The sequence below is a fragment of the Apteryx mantelli genome, chromosome 7 (genome assembly GCF_036417845.1).
Source record: "Apteryx mantelli isolate bAptMan1 chromosome 7, bAptMan1.hap1, whole genome shotgun sequence".
NCBI classification, from domain to species: Eukaryota; Metazoa; Chordata; class Aves; order Apterygiformes; family Apterygidae; genus Apteryx; species Apteryx mantelli.
The window spans coordinates 18,924,525-18,942,423 of record NC_089984.1 but is presented as its reverse complement, the minus strand read 5'-3'; the positions used below and the strand labels follow the sequence as shown (position 1 = coordinate 18,942,423).

Genomic DNA, 17,899 nt, shown 5'->3' with positions numbered 1-17,899 from the left:
TGGTTTCATCTGAGAAACAGTAACTAGTGCTTTCTGAACCTCCTCAGTTATGATTCACCCTTTTGCATATCAGAACTTAGTATAGCACCTTAGCCCCAGGATTCAGAGAGTATAAAGGGCCTCAAAAGCTGATACATCCTGGGGCTTAAAAATACAACAAGCATGCAAGTTGTGGCACAATCTGTGCTCAGAATGGGGGAAAGTATATACTACAGAAAAATGACTTGTATATTCTTTCAGAAAAACTAGGCAGTTATTCCTCCTGTTTCATTTAACCTAAAGCAACTCACTGAGACTGAAAGAATATAGCTACTTTTTGGGTACTGCTAATGTAGGACAATTCTTACAAAAGCATATTACTGTAAAAGAAGTGTCTATAAAATGAAGGACCCCAAAGAGATATAATTAAAACTAACTCAAAGTCAGGATAGGTAGACCAGTAGCACCTGACTTGGTAGATCTTTACAGAAAACAGGACATGTGAAGTGGATATACTAAAGATATTGAAATTATAAAATCCAAATAGCAAAAATGGTTCCTTTTGCATTTTTTCTCTTCCTTATTCCAGACTCTTGGTACTTATCTAGGTGTTATCTAAAAAGTAATTAGATTACTTGTCTTAATAAATTCATCTTTAGTATTATTTTTAAGTGAGCCTTATGCCACATTTCTAGTGCCTTCCATTCATTTTTCAGTAAGGTGTGTTCAGTATAATCTGTATTTATTTTGCTTGTTTCCTCTACTGGAGTTCAGCCATATAAAATAAATGCTATGTTTATTATCCCCTTTGACTGCAGTATTTCAAGGACATTCCCTCTTGGCCCTTCTCTTGGAGGCTCCTTTCCAAGGATGCTTTATGTCCAGGCCTGTTAGTCTTTACTAGCTGGGATGAAAAGATGTGTTTGACTTGAATCCCTTGAATGTATGCTCACTTTCTTATAAACTAAAAATGTGGAATTTGGAACTGTTTTGATACAAATTTAAAAATTCTTAGAAGGCTTGAGGCAAAATGGGCAATGGAGTAAGACTTTTGGGAAAGGAATTTTGCCACCAAAAATATATACATATATATTAAGCGTTTCTTTGTTGTTGAAATCATTATGCATTATCAGATATTTTTATGATTGACAAGTTATGAAATTAAACTGCTTTGAACCTACTCTTTAAAATAGTTATTTTATAACCATATCATTTTCAGGAAATCATTAATCCTTTTTTTATTATTTTATGTTTTTTGTGCTTTACGAAGTCAGTAGAATTTTTAATTGACACTCAGTCGACAGGACCTCGGGACTTCCTCTGTGCTAGAATGGCAGCTCAAATGCGGTATTAAAAACCAAAGCAGCTACAGCCACACGGAAGTCAACTTCTGGGGAGAGGTATGAGCTGAGTTGCAGAGCTTCTTCAGTTGGTGTAACTGCAAGGATAGTATTTTCAATTCAGTGTTGGCTTAGCCTAAATTTAGGATTCAAATCTTAGGAAACTTAGCTTGTATTTATTATTTCAGCTACTTGCAAACTGGACTTAAGCCTCTTCCAATAGCATTGCATAATATCAGAAGAGGAAGGATGTGTCTGTTTCTTGGAGTAAGATTACCTTTCCTACACACAATTGAGGGGCTGGAATTAAATATTCACATCCTTGGTAACTCCTCTTTCTTACTCTTGGATTTAGAAGTTTTATTGTAAGTTTTACTAAAATAAAAATAATAGCCACTTTTCCACAGTTTTGTGTTCTGCCTTCCCAGGCATGAAGTGGAAGGTGACCACAAAAACAGATACAAGTTAGAGAAAGTAACTTTTTTATTAAATAGAAATTTTTACTTGTAAGAGTATAAATAGTAACAAAGCCACATTTGAATAAACTTTTGCAGAAATCTGGGCAGATGTTTGGAAAAAGAAAAAAAAGGGGGGAAAAAAAAGGAAAGAAAAAGACTGAAGTTCCCAGATCCCCAAAAGCAGAATTCCTAATTCCTCCTATTTTCCCTTGAAAGCCAAGTAGGTCTCCAATCCGCACTTGACTTTAAGATTCATATCCAGCTTCAGCACATCAAGATCTATGGGCTAGTTGATATATTGTTGGAAGCATAGGTGAGTTTAGACTTTTAAATCAGCATGGTATGTCCTTTCTCTCAGCTCACAGTGTGTACTGAAGAGAGAAGCACAAGGCGGAAAGAAAGTGAAATACTGGTCTTGCCTCTAATGTAGTAGGGGATGGCCTTTCATTACAGTGTCCGGGGCTGGATTTACAGAGGTGTTGAGGCAGATTTTAAGAGGTATCTTGACAAGCTTAGAAATACAGCCCTAGTTTCTGAATACCCATTGAAATCAATGGGAGTTGTGTTTCTATCTGTCTGAGGGATTGTTAAAAACCTTGGCTGGCACCTATCTCAATATCTGTAAGGATGTAGATCTTAGTAAATCAGACTCTTTTCCTACCAGTGGAGGGGTAACTGTGATTAATTTTATGCTTTAGCAATGTTGCAAGTGGGACAAATGGTTTGAGGAAAAAACTATGTGGAGTTGCAAAAGTACTAATTTTACTAGGTGTGGCTTCAGGGCAGCGTTTAAAGAAATGACAGATAGTTCTTAAAGACAGATTGGTTTCCATTCTTCTTCTAGATGCTCCAAAGGTTCATTTCTTTCTGCATCTATCTCCAGAAACGTGGACTGTGTGGTCCTTTGAGAATCCAAAATTTCAGGAGCAATGTTAAGTATTACTTGATATCTTGTGCCCAAGCTCATCCAGGCACCAGGCAATGTTGGTTCCTAGCAAAATAAGTGAAACCTGGGGATGCTTGCCATGTAATGTGTTGAAACCCCATAAAAGGATGGCAGAGATTGGCTTCATGTTTATTAGAATGATGTCTTTTAAAAGGAAAAAAAAAATCCAGTATATTTGATGGTACAGATACAACTGTAGTGTGCTATATATCAACTTATAGGAGACAGTATGAATTTATTAAAAGTTTTATAATCAATCTCTGATGCTTTAGAATGATGAAATACTAATTTAAATTCCATTTATCAAAGCTACTAAAATAAACTTATTGGGGGAATAGCAGCATTAAGGAATTGCTTTCCCTAATCTTAATTTAGAGATTGCTGTTTTTCTGACAAAGTGCTGCACCTGGCGTGAAAGTTAAATCAGTTTTTGATAGATGTAGCCAGTTTGAAGTTATTAACGAACAATTTGAAATTACAGTCTTTATTTACTTTATTGGAAACCTCTTAGAGAATATGATTTACACCAGCGACAAGCTTTTTGGTGCAGTATAAGAATCTAGAACTGCAGGCTAGAAACCAGAGAGTTTAGACTGCAGAAAGTTCATTTAAAAGTCATGTTTCCAATATAAATTATATGCAGTTGTGCAAACATGTCAAAGTTTGGTAAATTGGATTTGTTTAATGTAAACAATGTTTGACCAAAATAATAACACAGCGTTAGAAAAAGACATTATGCTTCCACTTTCAAAAAGTTTGTATAACTTAATGAAAGAAAGAGCTCAACTGTAATTCTATGTAGAATTATGTGAAGAATTACTATTTATTAGATCCAATCTCCATAAAGCAAGCTCATAAACATTTTAATTTCTTTCATTGGTCTACATTCGAGAGACAGTATTAAGACACGGGAACACAGATGCATTCTTTTCCATTGGCTGAAATTACTAGGATTTCAGGGCTGCGTTAGTTGAGATTAGACCTAACTGCTTAAATGAAGATTTAATTTGTGCAGGTGATAGCTAAAAGGGTGGAAAGAAACTTAATAAGAGCCATGTTTGTTAGATGCAGGAAAAAGTGATGTGTAAAAGTATGAAATGTCACCTTTAAAAAGGGATATCATAAATATGCAGAGTTGCTACAGTTGTAACATCAACAGATATTATTCTTGGATGCATCAATATTATTGCCACTCTCCAGATTTTCATGTGTGCTAGGGGCTGTACAAACATGGAACAGAAGTGGTGATTTCCTTCCCAAAGAATTTAGAATTTAATGTGTCAGGCATGAAAAAAATCTGAAGTTTGCATTTAAATCTAGGCCTACAACAAATCCAATTTGCATTTGTTTTAAATGTGTATAAATTCATGAAGAAAGATTGTTGAAAATTACTGGCTTTAGGCCGAATCCTGTGAAGTATTGAGTATTCTGGCCCTAATTCAGGAGATTACCAAGGCATGTAAATAGTTCTCTTGATGTCTTCAAAAGTTAACTTTATGCTAAATTCCTAGTTGTCTGAAAGCATTGAAGGCTCTTCAGGATGGAAACTGAGGTTAATATGAAATTTTATGATCATTGTGGAATTGAGGAAGAACTCTTCACATCAGCCTGGTTCAAAAGAGTAGAGTCCAAAAACTTGGGGCAATGAGCAATGTTTCTTTTTCCAAAGAGGTCTGTGCAATGTCACAGGTTGCCAAGAGGCTGCCAAGAGGTTTAAATGTCAGCACATACCAAGGCAATGAGTCTAATCTAATGCCCAGAAGAAACAGGCATTCCAGGTAGAACTGGAAAGTTTAATTACATTTTGAATTATGCAGATTCATGAGATATATTTTCCCATTAACTAGGGAGGATGGGGAAGGGCTGCAAAGCAAAAATCAGATCAAGTTGTTATTGCTGGTTTGGGGAGGGAAGGAGAGCTCCATCAATGTTTGGAAGGTTCAGGAGATATGTGAGGCATTGGTGCTTTTACTAATATGATCTGAAATATCTGCACTGAATCTATCTGGATTTTACAAAAAAGAAGGATTATAAACTCACGTTAACCTTCTCCCCCAAAGCAAAGTCAAAACTCTCCATCACAGTCCCATTATTAGTTAATGAGTCATTCATCTGCAGACCTGTGCTTAACTGTGACATTGGGCCTATCTTTTACTTTCCCTTTAAGAAAGGGAGAAATATATATGTCTGTTCCAGTTTATCAGGGGTTGAAATGGCTAACTGTTATCTGTTGAAGCATGCAAAACTGTATGGGTTCAATGTCAGTTTTCGTGTCCTCATTTATAGGTCAAATTACATGCATCTTTATTTGGTTTGCAGTTCCAACTACCATTTGTGTGTAGGATCTCTGGAGAGAGCTTTGGTTTAGAAGGAAGAGAAAATGCTGCTCTGTTGTTGACGCTGGGATAGCTGTCAGGGACATTTTGCCTTCCATGGAGGTCATAAGTTGTCACTGAATCCCATTGTTGGCAAGGAAGTGCCTGGTTTTCATGCCATTGCCATTTGTTTTGATTTGGTCTTCTCCTGGGTGCACAGATTATAGGCCAGCAAGCCCCTCTTTCACTGACTAGTGTGGGAAGTTCCAGTCTCTCATAAACCTTAAATAAGTCTTAACTCCAGAATGCTGCCTGTTGGAGATTAAATTTCTCAATGTTTTGCTGTGCTTTTAGCCCAAGGGTGCAGTTGACAGAAAGCAGTGTTTTTCTTCCCCAGTTGCTGTCTCTCTTTATAATTTTTTTGGTGTTGCATTTTTCTGCATTAGTGGATGTATCTGTGTTTGAAAAAGGATTACATTAGTCAAAACTTAACACAGATGATTTGCTCCCTTTCCTTACTAACCGACAGGAGCCTAAGCAGCACATAATCTTTTGCAAAATACAGCCCTTTTGCAGCACATCGGAAATTTCAGAACCAGAAGATTTAACCTCTTAATGCATCTAATTGAAAAGCTGTAGATTTTTGACAGTGCCAGCGAATAGTGGTAAAAGCGGCCTGAGATTTGCTGACATTGATTTTTTTAACTAAACAGATTACTCTCTCCTATCTTTCCCCTTGCTTTAGGATAACTCATGGCCTTTACTGGAGTAAAGGCAAAAATGAGCCTTTCTTAAAGAGTTCAGAAATCATTGCCTTAAGCCTGAATTTTGAACATTGTCATAGTTTTGGAGACCCAAACTTTAGCAAATCAACAATGTTGTATTGAGAATTTCCTCTAACATTGATATATCAAAGGAATAGCATGTCCACGTGGCTTGCAAGCCCTCAAAGAGAGTCTTTCAAATATTTTTCAAGACCTCTGAAGGAAGAGTAATCAAGTCTGAGCATATTTCAGTCAGATGTAAAACTATTTTGAGTGCAAAGTACTAGAGCTGCCTCTCAGTGCAGATGCTTCTGTCACATTTTATTTTTCTTCAGGAACAGCTTCCAGAATTTTCACAATCCTTGTTCCCCTATTTGTCTGTCCCCAAAATGAATCTAATGAAAAACTGGCACAGACTTTCTAGAGAGCTGTTTCCTAAGACCTTCATTGATAGAGCATTGACGTAGAGTGCATTCTCCACTGCAGTCAGAAGGATTTTTGTCCTTCAGTAGTTCACAAGTTCACAGGTAAAGTTAAAAGTTACTTGCTGCTTCTCTTCCAAAGCAAGCTGTCTGTTTGCCTGCCATGGAAACCTTTCCTGAGATTTCCTAGTTGTCAAGGATGGGGTTCAGAGTTCATAGAGCTTTTTATTGTGCCTTTTTTTGTGGGATAGAGGCTGATTTGCAGCACTATTTAAAGCAAAGATGCCAAATGAAAGTTCCTCGTTTTAAGTTTGTGCTTACACAAAGCTTCTTTGTGGTTTTTTAGGCCTGTCAGACTTGTCAGGCGTGGTAAGAAAAAGTATATTGTTTCCAGCACTTGGATTCCTTTCCTTCTGACATCTGCCACTCTGTAAAGATGATAAATTCCTGCCTCATTAGCCAGGGGTGTGGGATTACAGGCTGACAACACATTAATCACCAGCTTCTGTGGCAGGCTGACTAGCAATAGGCATTGTTAACAAAACTTTTCTAATATGTCACTCTTCTCTATGACAGCCTGTAATCAATCATCTTGATTGACAGTGCTGATAGATTACACTATTTATACTTTGTGTAATGAAAGATAGCGTTTCCACCTACTGTCATTTCTAGGCTAGCAATGGAGGATCACTGAATAGAAACAAACACAACAAAAAAACCCAGGCCTCAGCTCAGCATTGTGAAGTTAAGTCAGACAGCGTTGTAGGTCTTTTGTGGTAGCTTTCAGATGAGGTGCATTGTTGGGGAACCTGGTAAGCACAAGCCTTTAAGTAACTCTTGAACTAAGTGTTGCTTTGCTGACTTTGTTGCAATAAGCTGTCAGGTCAAGTTCAGGCAGGTAGGAAACTCTGTTAATCATATGATAGCTATAGCTTCCTTTTTTCATCCAGTCTTTCTTCTCCCTCTGCCCCCCCCACGCTCCCCAGCCAAACTGAAAGATGATTTAGTTGTTCATGAAGTATGTATGTTTCATGATTTAGAAGGCAAAATTATACTTGTTTCCCGTAATTGTATGGTGCAAGGAAAATAAACACAGGGAGGAAGTGCAACGCCAACTTGCCAAGACAGAGCAGGATCTGCGTTGGAGCTTGTTTGCCTTTTGAAACTCCGAAAATTAGAAGCAAGATCAGGATTAAAGTGCCTAACAAAAATAGTTTGGTGTTTTGTTTTTGGTGTAACCGTTTCTTGTTCTAGAATCACTTGATTGTGGCCTTTAATTATTCTTTGTCTCCTGAAGTTGTTTCAGTATGCTGTAGTGGAAGGTTTAACAATAGCTGTCATAGGAGGATAAAAATTTCTTCTAACAAATGTCAGTTATAATGAATTTTATTTTATAGTTGTCTCAATTTCATTTGATATTGATTAAGCACAAATAAATGCTGCTTTATTGCTGCCTTATGTTATTACAGTGGCCTAGTTTCTTTATAAATCTTCATTTGTATATGCATCCTGAGAATTTTCTTAATATACTTAATCAGTAAGTTTGTTTCTTTATCTACCTATCTGTCTGTCTGTCTGTCTATCTATCTATCCTTACATGCATCCTTTTTTTTTCCCCTTCTTTGGAAAGTTTCATGTGCACAGTCACAATAGGAAGCTTAAAATCAGCCATTTGATAAGGAAATAGGAGTTGGAGCTTAAATTATAGTACTTGGGAGTTGAGCTAAATTTAGGCAGTTGTACAGGAACAGGGGTGGAGAAGATGGTCTAAACTTTAATCTCCCTGAGAAGAGTTTCATTGTGAGGCCACAATGATTAATGAGAAACCTGACCATCTGATTAAGCCTCTCTGTGTCACAGGACATGATTAGTAGGTGACAGAGACTGTAACAGTATCCAGCCAAGCCTTGTTTCTTTCACAGCTCAGACTGTTATATGATTAATGTCCCCAAGGGCTATCTCCAGGTCAGGCAGGGAGAACCTGTCAGAACAGGTGGAAGTGACAAATTCTGCAGGCCCTCCTTTGCGAGAGGCAGCGCGCAGGAATGGATGAACAGGGAGGACTCCAGATGGGCTGGTTGACCTTTCCGTGCTCTGAACAGACACCGAGAGCATCATGGGAATGAAACATAGTAAGTATCAAAAAACTGCAGATGTTCCATAGTTACTGAAGAATTATAGCATTGCCAACTTGGGCTGGTAAAATGCACAACACATCATATTATCGCCAATGGTTTACACTTTCTGATATGCTACAGGAGACTGTAGATCTAGCATGTGTGTGCATAGACTAGATAAAATACCACACACTGTGTTTTATGGCAAAAGAGGAAGATTCTTTGCTTCAGTACAGATAAGACGGGATAGGGTTGATGCCTTAGTGTAGTGCTTTCCTGTGCTAGTATATATAATCTCTCTCTTTCTCATCAATACTGCTCCATTTAGGGTGAGACAATCATGGAAGTAAAAATGGTTTACAAAAATCCTTATTCCTTTTTATTAGGTGGTGGTGATCTAGTAAGGTATTTTATATCTTCCAGAGTACTTTCACCTCTTAGATCATAGGTTCAAGTCCCAGTTTAAGTATCCTGACATGCTCTACCTTGCAATATCACACAACACAGAATTAGCAGGGGGATTGCCAAAAGTGTCGTCTTTTAGACAAATAGACCTTTTCATCTTATCATAGGAATGGTTTAAAATATATTTGTAGCACTGTAGAGGCAGAGGAGGGGATGTTAGCACTCTCATTCTTATGAAATTCTCTCTGCTCATGGTTAATATTCAAAACGAAACAAAAAAAACAGAGAATAGGAATCAGGGTGGTTTTTTTGCAAATGTAGAAGTTTCTTCACTGCTTAAAGATAAAATCTGTGCAAAATTTGTTTCTGTTGCACCATTGTTATTCACGCTTGGCAAGATTTTTAGCTGTTGAGGATCCTGGTTTCTTCAGCTTCTTTTCTGGCATCAGTTTAACTGTAATAGTCCTGTTCCCTCTTACATAATGAATTTTTTTCCTCAGCCTTACCAGTCTTAGAGAGGAATGGCTTGTTTCCATTTTACAGATGGAAACGCGCAGTATAGAAATCTGAAATAGCATTGCCAAGCGAGCACAAGTTAAGTTATTGTACTCCAATGTTAGACTTTTACATTTAATCCAACTTCTCTGCTCTGTGCTTTTGCCACTTTAAGAGGAGCCATTCTGAATAAGGGCTTTCATTTCTGTGGTTCTGAGACTTAGTCTCTGTGCTTTTGCCACTGTTTAAACTGTCAGAGCCAGCTTTGGGTATGGTAAATGCCATGCTCCCCTGAGCAAATCGGCTGCCATATGCTATAATTTACACTTTCTGAATCTTTATTGGCTAGGCAAAAGGTCATTTTTCAGAGTGGTTTTCCCAAGATAGAATTAATAGAGGAAACAGACACACTTCAGTGGACCAGTGACTGGAGATGGCAAAGCTCTTCTCTGTGCACATTCACGAAGTGGCAAATAGAATACGGATAAGAATAAGCTCTAAAAGCTACAGAGGGAGTGAACCAAAATCCCTCATTTGAACACCCCAGACTTTGGATTCTGGGTCTCTCTGATTTTTATTTTTTTAGAAAATCCACAAACCCACAAATCTCCTGTAGTATCAAGATTTTAATAGCAATTTCAAGTACTATCTCTTACTGTGTTTCCACTAAAATGTTAGACACTGATAAATTGTGACAACTTATCTTGTAAATAGTTTGCCTAGCTATTGTTTGTTTCAAACTTTACATCAGTTTTTCAAACTCTTGTCATTGTATATCCTTTCCCGTAGGTTGATCAGTAAATCAGAAAGTGAGCCTGGATATGAATTGCTTGTAAGATACAGGAGGAGACAAGACTGACTTTTTAACCCTCTGTGCAACCCCAGGGGAAAATGAAAGCTATATCAACAAGCAAAATGCATAGCATTTTACTGCCCAAAAGAGGTTTAAAATGGGCATGTTAATTTTGGGGGTAATCTGCTAATCAAGATGTAGAAAATCAGTATTTTGGTGGAATATTATGAAGTGACCCAAATACTTCAATGAGCTTTGAAAGCCCTTGCATGTTTGAATGTGATTGCATTAGCAAATTATGTCATTTGTCTTATACAGCTCAGTGCATGAGGCCCTCAAGGAAAATATTACAATTACCCTGTGATTTTTAGGATTTGGGAGATACAGGTGTATCTCTATTATTTTTTTGTAATAGTCTCAGATGTATTTCTGTTACTGTATGCAATACTAATGAAAGCTTAATGTTGTGGTTTCCATAAAGAGATTCAGGAACATCTGTTTCCTCAACTTGTAGGACACATGCTTATGCTGTGAAAGCATCTTGTGAAATGGCTGTAATTAAGAGGTGTGGTTCCAAGGCTGATGAAATGTTCATGAGAAAGAGCACCTGCAATGGAATGGATGCTATCATCCAAGGAAGTGCAAGACAGAGCTGGAATAAGTTACAATGCAAATCTGTGCCTCCTTACAAAAAGGTGCATTAAGATGTTTCATACTATTGATGCAGTATAGGACATAATAAGGTATCTGTGATGCGCATACAACTTGTGCAGTGATACTTCTCTCCAGACCAGTGCTGAACCTTGTAGAAAATGGCTGCTGCATTACCTGACAAATGAGCTGTGAGAGGATCTTTCAGGTTGTAATCTGAGATACCTGCTGGCAATACCAGGAAGTGGGAGGAGGGAGCAGAATCGCTCTCCTCAACAGCGTAGCTATGCCCTCAATGGACTTAAAGTGCAGTCCTGCTCCTTTAAAAAGGCCTATTCCATGAGGACTAGCATAAGCTATGCAAGCCAGCTAATTCTTTGGGCTGACATTAGCTGCACTGAGAGGACTTGTAGGTAGAGCTGTTCTGGTATAGCTATATCTGTAAATGCTTCCTAGTATACACAGAGGTACAGTTTTTGACAAAGTGTGTGTGTGGGAACAGCAGCCTCAGAGGTACAGCTGGGTCCATCTTGCCACTGCTGCATTGCCACAGGAGATCTTAGCTATTCTTCCACAGCAATATCCTTCTTTCCCAAGAGAGAGTATGAATTGAATATGAGATGACGTTTTCATCATATTGCAGCTTTCAGGGACAGCTTAGTGCTCCATCAGGAGGGCTGAAATGCTTGGGTTCCCAGTAACCACAGGTCTGAGTTCTGGTTGAGCTGCTGCTGTGGAAGATAACTTTAAGTTTCATGCAGTTTAAACTTAAGCAGGTGTTCTGAATGTATTTCTTCTCAGCTGTGATCTTTACATAGGTAATAGAGATCAGAATGTTTTATTTTGTAATGAAGATGAGTTTGTCCCTGCCTTCTTGGCCAAATTAGGAGTAATGCTAATTATCAGCCTGTGGCCTTGGGTGCAAAAATGACCACTTTACATTTTGGACTATGGTGGTTAATTTTTGTATATGTTATAGATAAAGGGGCTCTTGCTCATCAGCCTGTTATTGTTATGGGGATATCCAAAATGTGGCTTTGGGTGTTCCTAGTTATGCCTGAGCAAAAGAAAAAGTACTGAAGCACATCTGTATTTTCCTTATGCCAGGAGTTCTTTGTAAATGTACATTTATAGTATGAATGGACTGTGCTTTATTTCTACCTAAAATAGCATCTTGTTAATAACCATATATAATTTTTCGTGACACAACTCATTGTGAAATTCAGACCAGGACTGTGCAAAACAGAGCCTTTTGCTACTGCCCCAGCTCCTGTACCCTTTTTTAGCCTTTTTTCAAGAACACAGGGCAATATGTCAATAATGAGCTTAGAAAGTATGTATGAAGTTCCTGATAATGTGACATGATTTTTTCTTACTTTTGCTCTTTATTTCATCTTAATTAGTCCCAGTAGGAAAGATTGATTTTTTTTCTTTTAAAGTCTTGTAACTAACATCTGTTGGTATTCCTGGGGTCATTCTTGCACTGTCCTATGTTTGACATTTCTTGTAAAAGAAGAGGCATTTGTTCATATTGACATTAGCTGCCTCTGTATGTCTCAGTGGTGCAGATGGCCTGTGAATAAAGACATCAAGCTAATAGGCAAGATGACAAGCCTTGATAGCGCTGGTGCTCCTCATGCTTAAATGGCAGGGCACCATAGATTGCTTTTTCTGTAGAGGTGCTAGGTCTGCTGGTACTAAAGCATATGGAGTTAGTTAAAAATGCAACTGGACCCCGGGAAATGAAGAGTACCATGAAAATCCCTGGCTGACTATAAAGGTTTCTTTTTTTCAATGTAGTATTTTATATTTCCTTGAGTGGCAACACTAAAAGTGAAGTATAAGCATATGCGAGAGAGATCCCTAATTTACTCTAGATATTCAGTGGATAGGAATATTTAATACATCAGAATAAGATATTGCTGTAAGATTTCTTCATGACATTGTTTGACTGTGTGATCTTATTAGAAGAAAGCAACTAGGTTGTTGTGTAACAACAACTGAAAAGGTAAATCTCAATGTAGTTTTGTAAGTGCATTGTAAGTGCATGTTAAAATATTGTTGTGGGAGTGTTTTGGAAAATACCATAGAGCCCCAAATATGGAAAGTCTGTTTCTTCCCTCAGTGGACATTCACGTTATCCCCTGGAGAATACACACTGGAAAAACTTGGCAATTCAGACAAAGTCAGCTGATTATTTCTGGGGTGGAATAGAATATAAAAGCCGGAAATTCAAAGACTAACAAACAAAGCATGAAAGAGAAAGATAATTAGGCTCTCAAGAAGTGGAAGATTAATAAGTTGCTATAATTTTAACAAGGCAGTTAGTTGGCAGAGCTAGTGGCTTCGGGATCCTATGTCTATATGGTGTGTAGGTCTTCTTCCTAGAGCTCATTTGAGATGAAATAAAGCTTAGGAAAGTTCAGAGAAATCAAAGGGATTTTGCCTAATCAGTGTAGGCTCCAAATACAGGCTTTTTAAAGGAAGCATTTACAAAGACTGACTTTAAATATTATTGTCATGGTGTTAAAACTGGAAAAAGGGGGAAGGAAGGAACACAGCTTCACTCTCCTCCTACTTCTAATGGGAATAACCTTATTTTAAATAGAAAGACAAGGTTCTCCTTTCTTGCAGGAGGTTTGACACACAAACACTGTAAAGTTGGTAAGCTCCTCTGTAATAAAGTGAAAGCAATCTTGGTTGAAATATTTCCACTTCATGAAAAACAGAAAGAGAACAAATATATAAATAAAAGCCACATTTTTATTTTTAAATTCAGTTCCAGTAATCTCGGGTGTATAATTATAACATGGGTGAAATCGTCATTAAAAAAAACAACACAAAACAAAACAAAGGATAGAGTCGCTTCAAAACATTTTGGGATCCATTTCAACCACCTGAGAAGCCAATATTTTCTTCAAGTTGTACCTCTTGAAAAATCACAATTCTGAATTTGCCAAAACTTGATTGGCAATGCAGTTATGTGAATGCAACGAAGAATGATTATGTATTTTGTCATGGTATGTTTCAGTCCACTGTAGCTAGGAACTACAGTTTTGTTTGAGAACAGAGCATCTATTCTCACTTGCTTTGGACAAAGTTTTTGAACTTCTCAAGATGAAAAGTAATTTTAGCTACTTTAATAAGAGATTGTAACAGTTTTATTTGCTTTTTAATAGGGCTCTGAAGACAAACACCTGCATCAAGAAACATTTACATCAGTGAGGATTTAGGATTTTTTGTATCTGTAATGGATAATGATATTGCTAACATTAAGCAATGCTGTACTTCTCCTTTGCCTTCTTCCCTCATCTCAACTTTGAGAACTAATTATGAAGCAGCCACATAATAGCTTTTATATAAGGATCCCATAACTTTGCAGGCATGAATTAGCTAAGCCTCTTTGCATATCTCTTTGAAGCTGGAGAGGAGAAATTCACAACTGACGTTCGCACAGTTTGTTGAGATTATGTGACATACTTTAGATATATGAAGTGGCATGGGGGCAAAAGGTTCACACCTGGCAAACTTTCAGAAGGTTCAGGTTTGAAGTTCCAGAACTGCCTATTCCAAAGAAAAGGATGTACAAAGAGTTGCCTGATAATCAAATGGACTTGTTAAAGGAGAAATTCTTACAAGTGATCTTGGCATCTAGCTTCTGGGAGAGATGTGGGTAGCTCTACCTACAAAGATTTTGATACACCCAGTTGGTTCAGAATGGTGCAAGTCCAGGAAGGCTGGCAGAAGTGATGTCCCATTATATATCTGTCAGATGTTAGGCTGTCTGTGACACTTGAAAACCAGCCATGACTCAAGTATGTTGGTGTTCAACTCACTGAGTTCAAGGACAGTTTTCAGATAAATGGTCTTGAGCATCCAGACCTCTTATCCACTCAATTACTCTACTTTATCTCCAACGGGTGTTGGTCTTTAGTTGCTTCTTTACCAGGCCTATTACTCTTTGCACACCTGGTGAGTTCACTTTTCCTTGTTTTCATCTTCTCTAGGTGTCTCTTCTAAGCATTTCACATGCTGGCACCATGCAGTCCCCAAGATATGGGCTAATGTTGGAGGAACCTGATTTGTTCTTTATGAAAATGAAGGGTTTTTCTTTTTCATGGATTTCACTCTTTGCATTCATTCCTCTATTAACATTAGCAGGCAAAACAAATGTAGTAGAACTATTAATACCTCATCTGCTATTCTTTGCTTGGTGGCTTTGCTTGTGAATGGCTAATTTAGCTATAGGCAATTTATACATATATTTTATTGTGACATCTTGTGAAGCCACATGATTTTAGGAGGGGAACTGTGTTGTTCATGCCTGTATCTTGAAAGTGGTGCTAATTGAACATACAGTCTTAAAAAAACTTGACAGCCACAAGGATAGTGCTTGAAGTCCATGTGGCAAATCAATCCTGAAAGTAAGTGAGGTCTTCACAGTTTAATAGTCACATAGTAGGCTGTCTTTCACTATAAATATGATCTGTTTTACACTAAGGATTCCTTAAATATCCTCCCCTTTGTCACAGATGATTCCATAGTTCTGTAATGGCCTTTAAGGAATCCCCTTTTCAAAGTCTTTCTACTGCTCAAAATAGATTTTCAGTGTGTGTGACATCCAGAAATCTTGAAAATAGATTGATTTTTGTACAAATAAGACATAACAAATATATGCCTTCAAGTTTCACTATATGTAAGTTCAACATTTCTGGAAAACATAGAACTAAATTTCATTTATGCTGAAGAAGCTGGAAAGCTGAGAGGAAGAGGAGGGAAACACATTGCTAGTTCTCAGTTCTAGACAATAGAACTTAGATGCTTATGGATGTACTGGAATGCTGTATTTTTACATATAGGTTTATATAATCAGTGCATGTGCACATGTGTATTCTATATGTGAAATCATGCAATATTTCATTTGAAAAAAGCTAGCTGAAAAATAACTATAAGGCTGATTGCAGAGCGTTATTTTGCTTGTAACACTAAGCTCCACTTAGCAGAGCTCTACACAAAGAGAGTGTAGCTTTTGGAGCAGCTTATTCATCTCAATGCAGAAAAAAACCAGCTTTTGTGATTAAGATATGGATTTTCCTTTGTGAAATACTGCTACTGCTTCCTGCTTTAATTTATATTTGTTAGGGGCTTTTTGCAGTGGAGTACCATCCCACCTGGAAGGAATACTCTATAGTGTGAACACTTCTTTTCCTGGTTGCAAATGAGATAATAAATTGAGAGAGAGAAGGACAGTTCATTCCTGTAAGGGAAGAATCGTGCACAGTTTCAGTCATCGTATTGTCTAAACACTACAAAGCTTTGTGAAAGAATCTGTCATTTGATGGTATTTATGAACAAGAACTTTCCCTGTGGACTCACCCATTCTCTCATAATTTGATACTTCCATACCCATGGATCTCCTTTTAGAGAGAGCTCATTCTGGTTTAATGTGACCGTGACATGGCAATGGCTTTTGCTTAAAAACATCTTAAAGTTATATATTGTGTTGAAATGAGCTAAGTAGGTTCTGGTTAAACTGCACATGGATATGCTCTGGATGAGAGCATGCTCGCTGTAATGGTTGGTAATGCACTACTATCTTACAGCCTGCTGGGGCACTGGAAACTTTTTACCAATGATTTTATGTAAGTTTTGATACAGTAAGCAAGCTTTGAGCATCAAAGCTCTTGATATGATCCTATCACTGTACAGTACTTCTGAGGTACCACAAGGTGCTGCATGATGAGAAAGCTCATTAACTTTACTGTATTCCTAAAGCTTCCTTTAAAGTATCCTAATATCAAACAATAGTAAGTATGGTTTATCCCTTTTTTGCTTATGTGCATTAAAACTGATTAGTCATATGCCAATTTCAGGTCATTTATTTCTCATTCTAATAAGCATTTTTTTGTTAATCAGACTCTCAACATGCTGATTAAGTAGTATTAGTGGTGTTTGGACTTATTCATTCTTTGTCTCCAAATATCCCTTTTATAGTGTAGTCTGAGCTGTGTGTTAGCACAATGCAGTGTTTTTCAGTAACTCCTGATGACTTTATAAAGGGACCATGCAACACCCCAGGAGCAGTCAGCTTGACAGGGTCTCATGGGTGGAACCTGGCTTCAGTTTGATACTGATGATGTTGGTTTGCTGGACTGAAGTCTTCTGAGGCAAATCCAAGGACTTGCATGTGTCTTAAATGAAATGCTTAAATGATAAGTGCAAAATGAACATAAGGAGATACTTTTCAGAAATACTTTCTGTTTTGAATTGCGGATCTTTTTGCCACAGGAAGTTGTGGATACTGAAAATTTAGAGGACTCCAAAGTATGTCTGGAAATAGTCATGGGGAAAAAATCCCATCCAGATGCATGTAAACAAACATACAAAAAAAAATAGTGATTGAGAAAGTCCTTGAGCCACAGATCCTTGAATACTTGGAGAATATAACTGGAAAGTTATCACAATATACTTGCCCTGTTCTTCAACCCTTTTCGAGGCATCCAGAATTGACCATGTCAGAGAGAATCTGAGTAGACCTCTTTTTTTCTGATCGGTACAGGTGATTTTATGCTTAATTTAAGGTTTAATAACTTAGGAGAGGAGCGAGGCTCAGAGATTGATATGGACCACTGCATCTCAAGGTGACTTGCCTGGTAGTAGTCAGGTCCTGTTGTTTTCTTATGCTCCATGGTTAGTGCATATGGCGGACACATGAAAGAGAGTCCACCACTGGGACTGATGCTAATTGGAACATATGTTGTCAATCATGGGCAAAGAGCCAATGAACACTCTTTCTCAATAAGGATAAATGGAGCAACAAATCTGGGATCTAACTAGAGATCTGTGAAAAATGATGTTTTGAATTATGTAGAGACTTGTGTAACCTCATTCTGGGATGTGCCATTTGCAGAGTTTCCCATCTCCTCAGATTTGCATTTTGTTTTGGGCTTGGACAAAAATTTGTCCAAGCTTCAGAATTCAAATTCAGCTGAAGTTGCCAAAAGCTCAGGTCAAAACCATGTACACAAACAAAATGGATGTTGCAATATTCGCTACATGGGACAACAGTTGGGACTGGACGCTGTTACAGTGGATTAAGTATAAATGAATCAGAGCAGCTGTGACCCTATCCTGACAGAGCAAAAACAATCAATCAAGATTTGATACCTTTATGCTGAATATATTCAATATCAAAGAATCTGCGTTTGTGTTTG

At 37.6% G+C, this 17,899-nt stretch overlaps 1 protein-coding gene across 1 annotated transcript in view; it reads left to right on the top strand.

The window, feature by feature from the left end:
* The window catches only part of LRMDA (leucine rich melanocyte differentiation associated), a 697,858-nt gene that overhangs the window by 432,371 nt on the left and 247,588 nt on the right, over positions 1-17,899 (top strand). The gene's annotated exons all lie outside the window — the stretch shown is intronic.